The sequence below is a fragment of the Nicotiana tabacum genome, chromosome 20 (genome assembly GCF_000715075.1).
Source record: "Nicotiana tabacum cultivar K326 chromosome 20, ASM71507v2, whole genome shotgun sequence".
Taxonomy (NCBI): domain Eukaryota; kingdom Viridiplantae; phylum Streptophyta; class Magnoliopsida; order Solanales; family Solanaceae; genus Nicotiana; species Nicotiana tabacum.
Window position 1 is genome coordinate 74,849,340 of NC_134099.1, and position 14,199 is coordinate 74,863,538.

General features: G+C 38.9%; 1 pseudogene; it reads left to right on the forward strand.

Moving 5' to 3' along the window:
- Positions 1 to 336: 336 nt before the first annotated feature.
- LOC107768556 (protein argonaute 1-like) lies at positions 337 to 8,813 on the forward strand (annotated as a pseudogene).
- Positions 8,814 to 14,199: the final 5,386 nt, after the last annotated feature.

The window sequence follows — 14,199 nt, forward strand, 5'->3', positions numbered from 1 at the left end:
ACCAGTTGGCCATAATGCTGCACGTGAACGGTAAAATATGAGCAATCAGAAAATGAGAAATGAAAGCTGAAGCAACCTCCAAAGTAAAGTAAAATTTTCTTTAAATAAATAAATCGACGGAGACAAAAGTCTATGGAATTTCAGTCAGCATCCGAATAGACTCTCTCACGTCCAAACAAAACGTGGAAACGAAGAGTAGGCTGTAGGGGCAGAGTTGTCATTTTAAAAAACCTACCGAGAGTCCTATACTTTAAAGTTTATGATTCCTATAAGGATTTTACGTTAACAATTGGTTGACAATCACTATTTATAGATATTTAATAAAATTTTTAATACATGTCAAAAATTATTGGGTTCCGGGAATCATCCCCGCCTACACTCTAGTGTAACTTCCTTTTCTACTTTATGCCCCCCACCCATTGATTCCCTCTACAAATAATAGTACGTTCCATTTTCTCTGTGTGTGTGTGTACTTTTGTTGTGCAAAAGTCCGGTATTTCTCTCGCGGTGGTTTTGAGGTAAATGATCGGTTCATTTCATTTTTGGATTTTCTGAAGTGAGTTTTGTGCCGTTTATTTATTTATATGATTCGTCTTTGTAAGTGTTATAATTTAGCTTTTGTTACAAATTTTTGGGTTATGATTTTCCCTGTTGCTTTTGTTCCTCTGCGTTTAATTCTTTGATGTGTTCGTGTTTTTCTTGAGTTCATTTGGTGATCAAATCGTCCTTGTAGTTCTACTTACGTGATGAGGTTGTCTTTTTTACGTTATTTTGGCGTTGAAAATGGGTTTTTAATACAAGTATGCTGCGGTTTCGTAATTTCTGTTCTAACTACAAATTGTCATACTTTAAGTACAAATTGTCAATCTTTTTTGTCTCACCGTTTTGTGCCCAAATTTTTGTGGACCCAAAAGTGTAAGATTTGGGTCTGTGAGACAAATCAGTTGTGTGAGACACACAACAAATCAGTTGTGTGAGACACACAATAAGACTTCTCGTTTCCTTACTTCTGGTTATCATTCTTTCATGTTTAACCTTAGTGTGGTGTAGGACTGGATGGTCTATACCGTTGATTTGTCTGTGTTCTTAGCCGATTGAAATGTATAATTGATTAAGTGGCTTTTCATGGAACGACTATATATAACACTTTTGTTTAGTTGTCATAAGTCCGCTTTCGCTGTCCTTGCTTGTTTTCTAACATGGCTGTAATGTATCTTTTGTATGCATGGAGAATGCCTACTCTTCTCTATTAAAAGAGTATCCACTATTTGTACCTGCGGAGAATGCAACTCTTCTCTATTAGAACATGATTGAAATTTGTAAATAATTATTGTTGTCATTGCTGTAGTTTCTGACATGGTGCGAAAGAAGAGAACTGACCTTCCTGGTGGCGGTGAGTGCTCTGAGTCTCAAGAATCTGGAGGGGGACGAGGTGGTGCTCAACGCCAATTACAACAGCAGCAGCAAGGCAGCTCTCAAGGTGGAGGAAGAGGCTCGGAGCCTCATCGTGGAGGATATGGTGGCCATGGCCGGGAAGCACCGCGTGGTGGAATGGCCCTTCAACAGTCCTATGGAGGACAACACCCTGAATTCTATCAGCAAGGCAGGGGAACTCGGCAGTATCAATCTGGTGGAGGTCCACCTCAACACCGTGGTGGCATAGCTGGTCCCGGCGCACCTTCTAGGCCACCAGTTCCCGAGCAGCACCACGCAACCCAGACTGTGCATCAAGCTGCAATGACTACTCAGCCCATGCCTTATGGAAGACCTGCAGAAACTTATTCAGATGCTGGTTCCTCAGCTCACCGACCTCAGCTGACAATATCTCAAGCGACACAGCAATTACAACAACTTGCTGTGCAGCCAGAAGTGGCTGCACCCCTAGCAATACAACCTGCATCAAGCAAGTCGATGAGGTTTCCACTTCGACCAGGAAGGGGCAGTACAGGTATCAGATGTACTGTGAAGGCCAACCACTTCTTTGTGGAGTTGCCTGACAAAGACCTACACCAATATGATGTGAGAACCTTGTGAGTTATTTTTTTAATGCTCCTTTATATTCTCTTGTGGCGGTCTTATTTTAACAATTTGTTACCATTTTTCAGGTTTCTATTACACCTGAAGTCTCCTCCAGAGTTCTTAACCGCACTGTCATGGAGCAGCTGGTGAAACTTTACCGGGAATCTCATCTGGGAAAGAGGCTTCCGGCGTATGATGGACGAAAAAGTCTTTACACTGCAGGGCCCCTCCCTTTTGTCCAAAAGGACTTCAAAATCACTCTTAGTGATGATGATGATGGGCCTAGTGGTGCCAAGTAAGTCCCTCTTGTTTTATAAAAAAAATTATAACAAATTTTTAGCATCTCTTGATGGGTACTTTTTTATTTTTTGTCGAGGCAGGAGGATAAGGGAGTTCAAAGTTGTGATCAAGCTGGCATCTCGCGCTGATCTCCATCACTTAGGGATGTTCTTACAAGGTAGACAGGCTGATGCACCACAAGAAGCTCTGCAGGTTTTGGATATTGTTCTGCGTGAGTTGCCAACAGCAAGGTATGGTTCTCGGCTAGCATGGCATTGTGAATGTAATTCTTTTCATTATAACGATCACTATTGGGTGGTAAAAATCACTCTTAAATACCTTTTGAGTTGCTTTTTAAAATATTTTCCTTATTTTGTGGTTGATTGCAGGTACTCTCCTGTGGGCCGTTCTTTTTATTCGCCTGATTTAGGACGAAGGCAACCATTGGGTGAAGGTTTAGAATGTTGGCGTGGTTTTTATCAAAGTATTCACCCTACGCAGATGGGGTTATCACTGAATATTGGTGAGCACATTTTGAGACTTTATTGAACTCTGGTTTTGTAGCTTGATTATGTTGAACTTGTAGAGCAGAGAAAGGTACTTGAGACAATCATATTAACTTTTACCATGTTGGTCATGAGCACACATATTTCTCATCATTGTGAATTATCATCTTGAGCAGATATGTCATCCACAGCATTCATTGAGCCATTGCCCGTCATCGATTTTGTTACCCAGCTTCTAAATCGTGATGTGTCATCAAGAGCATTATCTGATTCTGATCGAGTAAAGGTTAGCCTTGATTTAATGTCAAATCAGATTCCTAGTTTGTGTTCTGGTTTAGCTGGTAGCTATCTGCTAACTTGCATCTAGTCCTCGCCATTGTTTTAGGCAGTTGACTTCAAAATTTCACCCTTTATGCATCTCGCTTGTTTATTCAACACACTACCCTGTACCTTCCTTTTCCCCTCTAAGTTTCCTGTCTTTTTTGAGAGAATTATGTTGGCTGGAAATCTTCATACTATATTGAATTATTTTAATGAATCCGAATAAATTTTAGTAAAAGAATAGGATGAGCCTTGGTCTATCTAATTTTGTGTTCCTTTATTTTCATTTTTTCAGAAACATTCTTTTCATTACAGAATCTGTAATATACGGCTATATGTTGGGCTGAGAAGGCCATTGTTTATATTTTGCACACTGCTTGTCTGATTTCATCTTTACGTTTAATGAACTGTAGATCAAGAAAGCGCTAAGAGCTGTAAGGGTGGAGGTTACTCATCGTGGGAATATGCGTAGGAAATATCGCATTTCTGGTTTAACATCTCAAGCAACAAGGGAGTTGATGTATGTATTCGGTTTTTTCCTATATAAAAAGTATTTGGATTCGAATCTAATCGTGAGGTAACTATTGTCTTACTTGAGAATGTCGCTAAGCGATGATCCTTGATCGTTCTATTTCTTTTTCTTTTCTCTTTTGGGAAGTTTTCCTGTTGATGATAGGGGGTACAGTGAAATCTGTTGTGGAATATTTTCGAGAAACATATGGGTTTGTCATTCAGCATACCCTGTGGCCTTGTCTACAAGTTGGAAATCAGCAGAGGCCAAATTATTTGCCAATGGAAGTCAGTGCTTTTTTACATTGTTATAGTCTTCTTTAATTATCTTATGAATTTTACCTTATTGATTTTTTTTATTGAATTATGTATGCTTACATGTGGTGCTTCAGGTCTGCAAGATTGTTGAGGGACAGAGATACTCGAAGCGCTTGAATGAGAGGCAGATCACTGCACTCCTGAAAGTAACCTGTCAGCGTCCCCAACAGAGGGAGCAGGATATTATGCAGGTTGGATATCTGCTGCTTAAACTGTTCTGAATGCTTTGTTCCATAATACGGATATTTAATGCTGTCCTCACTGATTTATGCTTGTAATCTGTCAGTAGCTTTCTGAACCTTGAAATGAATGTTATTAGTGATATTACTTTGTTCCTTTTTTTTTTTCTCTGATAAGGTAAAAGTTCTAGTATAAAAGTAGTAAGAAGGTACTAAGAAATACAACCAAACAAGAATACAACATACCCTGTGAAATCCCGCAAGTGGGGGTCTGGGGAGGGTAGTGTGTACACAGCCTTAACAAGACGGCCCCTACAAAAGTTTCTAGCTACATATTACTTTGTTCCTTAAGTTGGGTACTTTGTTGCTTAAGTTGGTTACTTTGTCCCACACAATGATTATGGTAATTATAACTGTTCTGCTTTTGCAGTAGCTATTGTCGGAGGTATTATCATGCATCATCCTGCAATTCTACCTCTTATTTATTAGAGCACTATTGGTGTTTGTTTGTTGTAAACAATGTTGATAACGTATATGGTGAGATACTTCTAGGTGATTAGGCATCTTGGTTCAAATTTTGACTGAAGAAAGACTTTATTGTCTGGATCTGTTGTAACTCTTGATACTAGCTATCTAGTCAAGTCATTTGTTGATACTGGTTCCCTAAGTGAACTTTGAAGATTGCATGGGTTTGCTGGTGATAGGCCATGCTCTTGATGCAATTATAGTCAGATCGCTGTCTTTTGCATAATACATAAGCTATAAAATTCACCTTTATTCTTCTTTCTACTGTCAGACTGCTTCATTAATAAGATGAGCATGTTTTGACATAATTTTTGAAGTATAAATTCACCTTAAATTTTCTCTTTTCTTTTGTCAGACTGTTCGTCATACCGCTTATGCTGATGATCTGTATGCAAAGGAGTTTGGTATCAAGATTAGTGAGAGGCTGGCTCAAGTTGAGGCTCGTATTTTGCCTGCACCTTGGGTATGTTGAAGCTTCTCTTCTGTAGTTTGATTTTTGGGATCTGATTTCAGGGAGATGGTATCCCCGTTCGTCCTGGTGTTTGAAATGCTACAATTAATGTGTGCAGCGAATAAAAGTTTATTGTTGGTAGGTTATGTAATCAGTTGTTATTTCTGTAGCTAAAATACCATGACACGGGTCGCGAAAAGGACTGTTTACCTCAAGTGGGTGAGTGGAATATGAAGAATAAGGTAAAAGCTGTGTTTTGCTCCCTTGAGATTTCTGTCATCAGATGATATCATTCCTGTACAGTTAAATGGAATTGCTTAGTGTTTGATCTCACTTGATTGTGTGTTAATGGTTTGCCTACCAATTCTAATTCGCTAGTCATTGTTGATGTGTCACTTTTTCTGGCCTTTGCCTTGTTTATTTTCTTTTGCTGCATTTGTTTCTTAGCTTAAGGCTCCTTAAGTCTGTACAGCTTTACTTATCCACATATTGTAAATGTAAGTATCCTCGAATCTTCATAGTCATAATCAGGTAGAAACCATCTTGGCATTGGCGGTTAAAACATTGTTTGATTTGTTTTTAGGATCTATAACTATATGACATAATTTTCCATGAACCTTCAGAATCATAATTGCTAAAGATGGATTTGGTGGTTAGAAAGTTGTTTGATGTGTCAGGTATCTGTACCTATCTATTGTACCTAGACTAACCTTTGGAGGATAGATGCCTGCATTTTCACCTTGGATTGGTGGATCATGATCTTCTCTTCTGTTTCTGTCTTAATTATAATTCTGACTGCGTTCTCATTTTCTCCTTTACCCATTGCAATAAATTCCGGGACACGACTTTCTTTTTGCTTTTATCTTGACCTCTAGCATGCTTTGGGCGAGTTTGATATCTAATATGGCTGTGAGCGAGAAATTAGGACACTGCTAGATGCTTTAAACATTTCCGTTTTACTTTTACTATTGACAGAAAGTGGTGAATGGAGGAACTGTTAGCAATTGGATCTGTATAAAATTTTCCCGCAATGTACAAGACAATGTTGCACATGGGTTTTGTTCCGAGCTTGCACATATGTGCACTATCTCTGGCATGGTAATTTGGAATTTCCAGTTTCTTGTTTCCCTTTTATATGTTTCTTTTGTGGTCTTGCAACTAAACAGTTTTTTTGTACTGCTTGTCTTTGCAGAACTTCAATCCGAATCCTGTTATGCCACCATTTAGCGCACGCCCGGATCAGGTTGAGAGAGTCTTGAAAACTCGATTTCATGATGGTATGGCGAAGTTGCAGCCCCATGGGAGGGAGCTTGATCTTTTGATTGCTATCTTGCCAGATAATAATGGCTCTCTTTATGGTATAAGCCAATAATTATGTTCTTCTTTCCTTCTTTAGCAAAAGTGTCGATATGGTAAGACTGAGATTATCTATTTCTTTTCCAGGTGAATTGAAGCGGATTTGTGAGACTGATCTTGGAATTGTTTCGCAATGCTGCTTCACAAAGCATTTATTTAAGATGAGCAAGCAGCAGTATCTAGCCAATGTAGCCCTTGAGATAAATGTGAAGGTTGGGGGGAGAAACACTGTTCTTGTTGATGGACTATCTAGACGAATTCCTCTTGTTAGCGACCGGCCTACTATAATTTTTGGTGCAGATGTCACCCATCCCCACCCTGGGGAGGATTCTAGCCCGTCTATTGCTGCGGTAGGACAGTGGTGCACTTCGTTATTTCTACTAGCACTTCGTTATTTGTACCATTTAGCCAGAATGTGCCAACTTGTCATGTCTTTTCAGGTAGTTGCTTCTCAAGATTGGCCTGAGATTACAAAGTACGCTGGTTTGGTTTCTGCTCAAGCCCACAGGCAAGAGCTCATACAAGATCTGTACAAGACCTGGCAAGATCCTGTTAGAGGGACTGTGACTGGTGGTATGGTCAGGTATGCTGCCTTTTTTGCTCCCTCATTTCTTAGAATGTTCCTAATATTTTAAGCTTTTATCTGCTGATCTTCATTTGGCTTCAGTGGTTAGTTTAACTTGTCTTATTTATTATCCAGTGAATTGCTTATATCCTTCCGTAAATCTACTGGACAAAAGCCTCAGAGAATCATTTTCTACAGGTACCTGAAATAACGCCATTATACCCACATTTCACAGGTTCCTTCTACTCATTTTTTTTTTTTGCCAAAAATGAATGGTATTTCCCCCAGGGACGGTGTTTAGTGAAGGGCAGTTTTACCAAGTACTACTTGATGAACTTGATGCAATCCGCAAGGTTTGTGCCTTTCTCTTGAATTTTCATGCTGCTTGTAAATATCTAATTTCTTTTTGTCCTTTCGACAATGGAGAAGGATATAAAACAATATCCCTTTTCATTTGTTAGAAATGATAAACCCACATGAATTGAATCACGCATCTGCATCTTTAACCTTCTATTTCTCGAAAAAAAAAGATAAATTTTTTTTAACCTAATTATCAGCGCTCTGTTAGATTTCATGTGGTTTTCGCTATTTAGTTCTTCTGTTTGTTTGGACAATAGGAGAGGATCTAGAACTGCTTTCTTTTTTATATTTTTGTTTATTATATATGAGGAATTGACATTACACCCACTTTAGGCATGTGCTTCCTTGGAACCTAATTACCAGCCCCCAGTTACATTTGTTGTGGTTCAGAAACGTCATCACACAAGGTTATTTGCCAATAACCACCGTGACCGAAACACAGTTGACAGGAGTGGGAACATTCTTCCTGGTAAGTATTGGTCCAACAAACAGCTTACACTTCAAGCATTCTATTGAATGCTCTTTCAGCCTTATCTTCATAATGTAATTGTGCAGGTACTGTTGTAGATTCGAAAATCTGCCCCCCTACAGGGTTTGATTTTTATCTTTGTAGCCATGCCGGCATACAGGTAAAAAGTTTTTATATTATAAACAAGAATAGTGGTCATGTAGAAAAAGATTCAATTGCAGTACAGTGATTTTTTGTGATGCTGCAGGGTACCAGCCGTCCAGCTCATTACCATGTGTTATGGGACGAGAACAATTTTACAGCTGATGCTCTGCATTCATTGACCAACAATCTTTGCTATACGTAAGTGGATTCTTAGCTGCCACCTTTCTAGACTTATCCTGGTACTCATTTTGATCGGTTTTAATCTGTCCTCAAATTTGCAGATATGCCAGGTGCACGCGCTCTGTCTCCATTGGTATGTCCCCTACACTTCAGCATTTAGTTTGTCCTAGTCTGCCCCTCCTGTTTTTTTGGTGCTCCAGCATCATTAGCTTGTTTCATAACAGTATTTTCTCCAAATGCAATCTTTTGATGCTCTTTGCAGTTCCATCAGCCTATTATGCACATTTGGCAGCTTTCCGAGCTCGCTTTTACTTGGAGCCAGAGACATCTGATGGTGGATCAGTGACAAGCGGAGATGCTGCTGGTAGAGGAGGAGGTGTCGGAGCTGCAGGAAGGGGTACACGAGCGCCAGGTACTGGTGCTGCAGTAAAACCCCTTCCTGCCCTCAAGGAGAACGTCAAGAGGGTCATGTTCTATTGTTAGAGGACTCTTCAATAGTCTGATAGAATTGGGTTGATATGAACTTTGTTAGGAATCATGCTTGACTCCGGCTATTATGGTACTTTGGCATGTCTTATGTTTTGTTTTGTTTCTAAAACGTAAAAACTGAAGCCAGCTTTGCTTGCCTTTAGCGTTTTGATAGTGTGGGCATGACATGTTTGATTTGGTTCATTACTTTTATTTGCTATAATATATTCGCTGTGTGAGTTGATAAGTCATTTATGATTGGTATCCAGTAATCAGATGGTGGTTCTCGAGTACAAGGCAGAATATAAACCAGCCTATTCATCAAATTCAAGGTGGTTCTCAAAGTAGTTTAAAAGTATATGCGTGTATTCTTAACCACCCTTGCTTATAATTCTACTGCAAGTTTCACTCCAAGCATTTTCAGTGGGGGTATGTAGCACCAAACAACTATTTATGTCAAAATATTAAGATCTCGGCCATGAGTGAGGATTTTGTTGTGGTTCCAGGGCTTGCTGCCTTAAATTGAAGGAGCGTGTTTTTTTTTTTTTTGGTTTCCCATCCGGTGTCCGGTACCTGCATTGGAGCCCGATTATATTCGGATTCGCGCCGCGTAGGGTCCCATTCGGCGGGAGACGCTCCCTACTAAGGATTTTTCCATACCCAGGGCTCGAACTCGAGACCTCTGGTTAAGGAAAGAGGAGTCTCATCCACTGCACCACATCCTTTGGTGGTGAAGGAGCGTGTGTGGTTTTAATCGTCATGCTTTCAAAGGCTACTCTCTTCGATTTCATATATTAATTGTTTTATGGTAAATTGGTTTTATTTAAAATATTCGACATGTTAGAAACATAAGAAGTCATTTAGTACTTTTTATTTGCTAGATTTTTGCACGTGTATCCATATCAATTACTACAAATTTTATTAATGTTAAATAGATAAAATTAAAATCTGTGTGATACGAAATTTTAAAATAAAGTAAAATAATATAAGCTCAAATTGATTAATGGTGAACTTACTCGACCAGTTTAATAAAGACGATACAACTACAAATCCAATATAATCTTAGTTCGGAGAAGGTAGTATGTACAAAGACTTTAAATTAGTAGTATGACTTTTAAAAGGAAGAATATAAGCTCAAGTTGATCAATGGCGAGCTAATTCGACATATATGATCTATCAAAGGAATAACGTTTCAGTTCAATTATGAGAATGAGAATTGTTTACCTCAAAACATTATGAATACTTGGTATATTATTTGTTGAAATTTTGTCACGACCCAAAATTCCTCCTTACAAGTCGTGATGACACCTAATCCCCAGGACTAGGTAAACCTAACACATAGAAAGTTATTTAATAGATTTATATGAAGCAACCATTTAACATGAAGCAGAAATTTCTATACAAAGCCAACAACCATCAATAGATGTACAATATCCCAAAATCGGTGGTGCAAGTCATAAGCTCTACTGAGTTCACTAGAAAATCTCTAGGTACAACTGTTCCAGAATAGAAATAAATTGTACTTAAGTAAAATTTTAGAAGGTGACTTAGATGTCATGCCCCGACCTCGGGGAGCGCAACCGACGCTCAACCGAGATATCCCGGTCAAATAAGCCTACCCGATGCCTTCTACCCAACCTTACCCATGAACAATGATACCACAATATAAGAATCAATAACAAGACATAAACATGAGAAGAATAAAATGTTCAGCATTCCTTTTCCATTACTTAAAGGAGCTTCATTTACAATTTCCAAAATATTACAAGTTCATAGTTACGAGGGAAAACATAGATGACAATACCAACACATCTAGTTCATTACCCAACATTGAACACCACCCACAACATGCCTACAGAGCCTCTAAGTATAACATAAGAGTAATATGGAAGTGCTGGCGACAAGGTCTCGGCTATACCTCAAAACATTATGTACAATGTCAAGTTACATAAGACCCGGAGCATAATAGGGCTCATCAAAACCTGCTGAGTAGAGGGTAACTGCTAATGAGGATCAAAGCTGCCTGCTGACGAACCACCTGCACCCATTAAAGCGCCCCAGACAAAAGGAATGTTATATGGAATAATACTAGTATGTAAGGCTGAACACCCGCTCAAAGAATTGAGTAACAATACAAGGAGAAACAATATAAGATCAATGAGAGCCTCAAACAAAATAAAAGTATCAAGATAAGAAGAAAACTTTTTCCAAGCAAATATCATTAGTTTTAAGTTGGGAGATCTTTAGCATCGATATACCACCGTATTTTTAGCACGGAGTCCGATCACGGCCTGATTGGCTAAGACATCTCACCCAAAGACATCCAATCATAATACCACCGCGCTTTTAGCACAGAGTCCATTCTTAGCCCGATCAGCTAAGCCGTCTCACCCCAAGACATCCCACCACAACACTACCATGTGCGCAACATGGCGTCCGATCTCGAACCGATGGCTAGGTCGTCTCCCCATATGTGCCAAGTGAGTCGACATCCAATCCAAGGTTAGCAATAATCTCATTCCAAACAAAGGGAACAATCACAACATATCAACCTCATCCCATTTAAGGGGAACAATCTCAACACATCAGTACAAGGAATTACCCCTCACTCACACCTACACCTACACGTGTAATTTTGGGGTTAGGTTGTTTCAACCTACCCTTCCTCGGTGACTAACGATATTCCCAAAAATATTTTTGTTTTGCATACAAAGGAAATGGAAATACAAATACATTCACCTCATAACCTTTCACACCATTTATAGCTTCATTAGTACTTTCATCCACTCACAACATCATTATTTCGTTGGCTCTCTTGGCCATACATATAATTCTTCATTCATGGCATGGTAGCTGTATCTCATATTCCATACTTTCATTTCTTTACTTTCAAAGGTCATCATCATAAACATCAATATATAGAATATTCTGGAAATCATAACTCTAAGTTCATTAGTAACGAAGGCTTTAAACATAATGGATTTCTTTCTACAGAAATGGAGCAAAATGATTGGCAATTGAAGCACAAGTTAAAAATCATAAACGAGTTACACTATTTATTATTGACATACTTTACCCAAAGGGCAATGCACAATATCAACTTATGAATATGTAAAAACTCAAAACACATTGGAAATACTTACAAAGCATAGCATGGCGATTTACAATAGAAACAGGGGTTCAAATCATAGGCATTAGTTAAAACAATCATATTTGAACATGACTTGAGTACATAATTCATAACCTCTTGTATGAACACTTAGGAGAAGGACTTACCCGGATAAATGATGGCCTAATAAGTGATTCCCTTGAATCTTCAAGATTGGTCAAGGATTGATGACCAAAGAACTTAGGGATCCTTTCTCTCTCTCTAAAGCACTCCCTTCTCTCTATAATAGGCGTTTAACTCAGCCAAAATAGCCCCAAAGTCATTTTATAAGAAATGGGGTTGGGTTATAAAAAATAGAAAGATGGATCCTCTAAACTCAACTCTCCGGTCGCAGAATGGACCGCAGAACAGATATGGGGCTCGCAAAATAGACCGCAAAAACGATGCCAAAAACTAGGCTGGCCTAGTCAAGTCTGTGGCTAGGTTTGCAGTCTGCAGACCAGTTATGTGGCCACGAAATGGACCGCAGAATCCCCCTCCAAATTTCTTCATGCCAAATTTGTGACGAAAGTACGGACCGCGAAACAGGTATGCGATCGCATAATAGACCGCAAAATAACCTTCAAAATTCAACTATTTTTATGCTCAACTTCGCGATGATTATGAGGCCCACGGAATGATTCAGTGGTTGCGAAATTGATCGCAGAATTGTCTACTTCTACCAAAAATTTCCATCAAATCCTCAGTGCATTCTTCAACCCAAAAAGTCCATACCGTGGCGAGCTTACTACTACCTCCGCACACATTAGTGTACCTTAGCACCACAAAACCTTAAATTCCTTGACGAAATTTTACGGGTCCTTACATCCGACCCCACTTAGGATAATTAATCCTCGAATGAAGAGTAGAGTCCACCCCCAAACACCTAACATAGCACATCTCTTCTCTCACACATCTCAAACTCCCAATTTTTTTTTCAAAAATTTTGGCAGAGTTTCCCCTGTAATTGGGCCTATCCACCTGCCAGAGAATCACCAGAACCACCCTAACAACACATCCACAATTCAACAAAGCATCATAGTGTATATCAATAACACAAATCTCAACATTACATGCATTACACCATCAACATTGGTATCTTGACATGAACTGTACATATTTAAATCATAACACATAGAAAGCACTTTTCGAATCACAACCATTTGTCTATACAAACAAGTGACAATATTTTCTTTCCACAATACCCTCGTCCTTTGAGGTGACCTCCTCTACTCACTAACTTTGCCATAACACTTTAATAGAGGCAATCTCAGCTTCCGGACTGGTCTAACAAGGATGATAATTTGGTAACTCTCATAAGCCAATTATCCATTAACTTCACCTTGAATAGCCTCCAACAGAACAATAGACAAAGGATTTCCAACAACCTTCTTGGGCATAGACACATGAAGCACCGGTTGCATGGAGGACAACAACATCATACTCATAGGTTGGCCTATTTCCTTCAAGTTTGCACCCATTTCACCTTTATTAGCAATTCACATAATATCTTCATGGAAAAAATCTTGATACTAACCCGTTCACTTTCTTCAACTCTAAATCTCTATGTCAAAACTTAAAATAAACTTTTGGTGACCTTCAACAAGTATTTTATGATGTGCTAGAATGAATATGACCATAGAGTTTCCTACCCAATATGTTTGATCATGGAATGATGCTTCTTTTTTGACATGTTTGAACCTTCAACCCCCATAGATTTAATACATAGAGGAACAACATGGTTTGAGATTGAGATGGAATTATTCAAGAATCCATCAATGTGCTGAGCAGGGGCATTTCAGGAGGTTATATCCTAAGAGACATGAAGGTTACTACCAATAACGCTGACATGGTTAATCATTATGATGGCATCATTGATTAGAAAAATGAGGCATAGAGTTACCTAGTACACATTGATAATGTGGGAACCATATACATGATCTTGAGATGTAAAAGAAGCGAGTCATTTTAGACATGTGATATATGGGGGCATGATCGGGAGGATAAAGACGTTAGCATCAGTTATCTTAAAAGACGATAAGTTATGAAGAGGATAGTAACAATTGTTTCGTTCCATATGTGCCTTGTTCGGAATAGTAAGTCTTAATGAGAAATAGCAAAGTACGTGACGCTAGTTGCCTTCTTGAGTGTAGGGAAAATTGGTTTAACTTGAATGAGAATATTTTTGCACCATGAATGTGATATATGTTTCAAAAGTACATGAAGTTGCGTTACTCTCTCAACAGTATTTGACACAAGGAGGCTACTTCCCAAACCCACGAGGTTGAAAAGGAGATTGAGCACTTGTGAGGTTATTATTCTGGCAGCATAACCCTTCCCGATAGTTGGTCCTATATGAGGGGACTAAGGATGCGATAAACTTGTCTTTCAAATCAATATG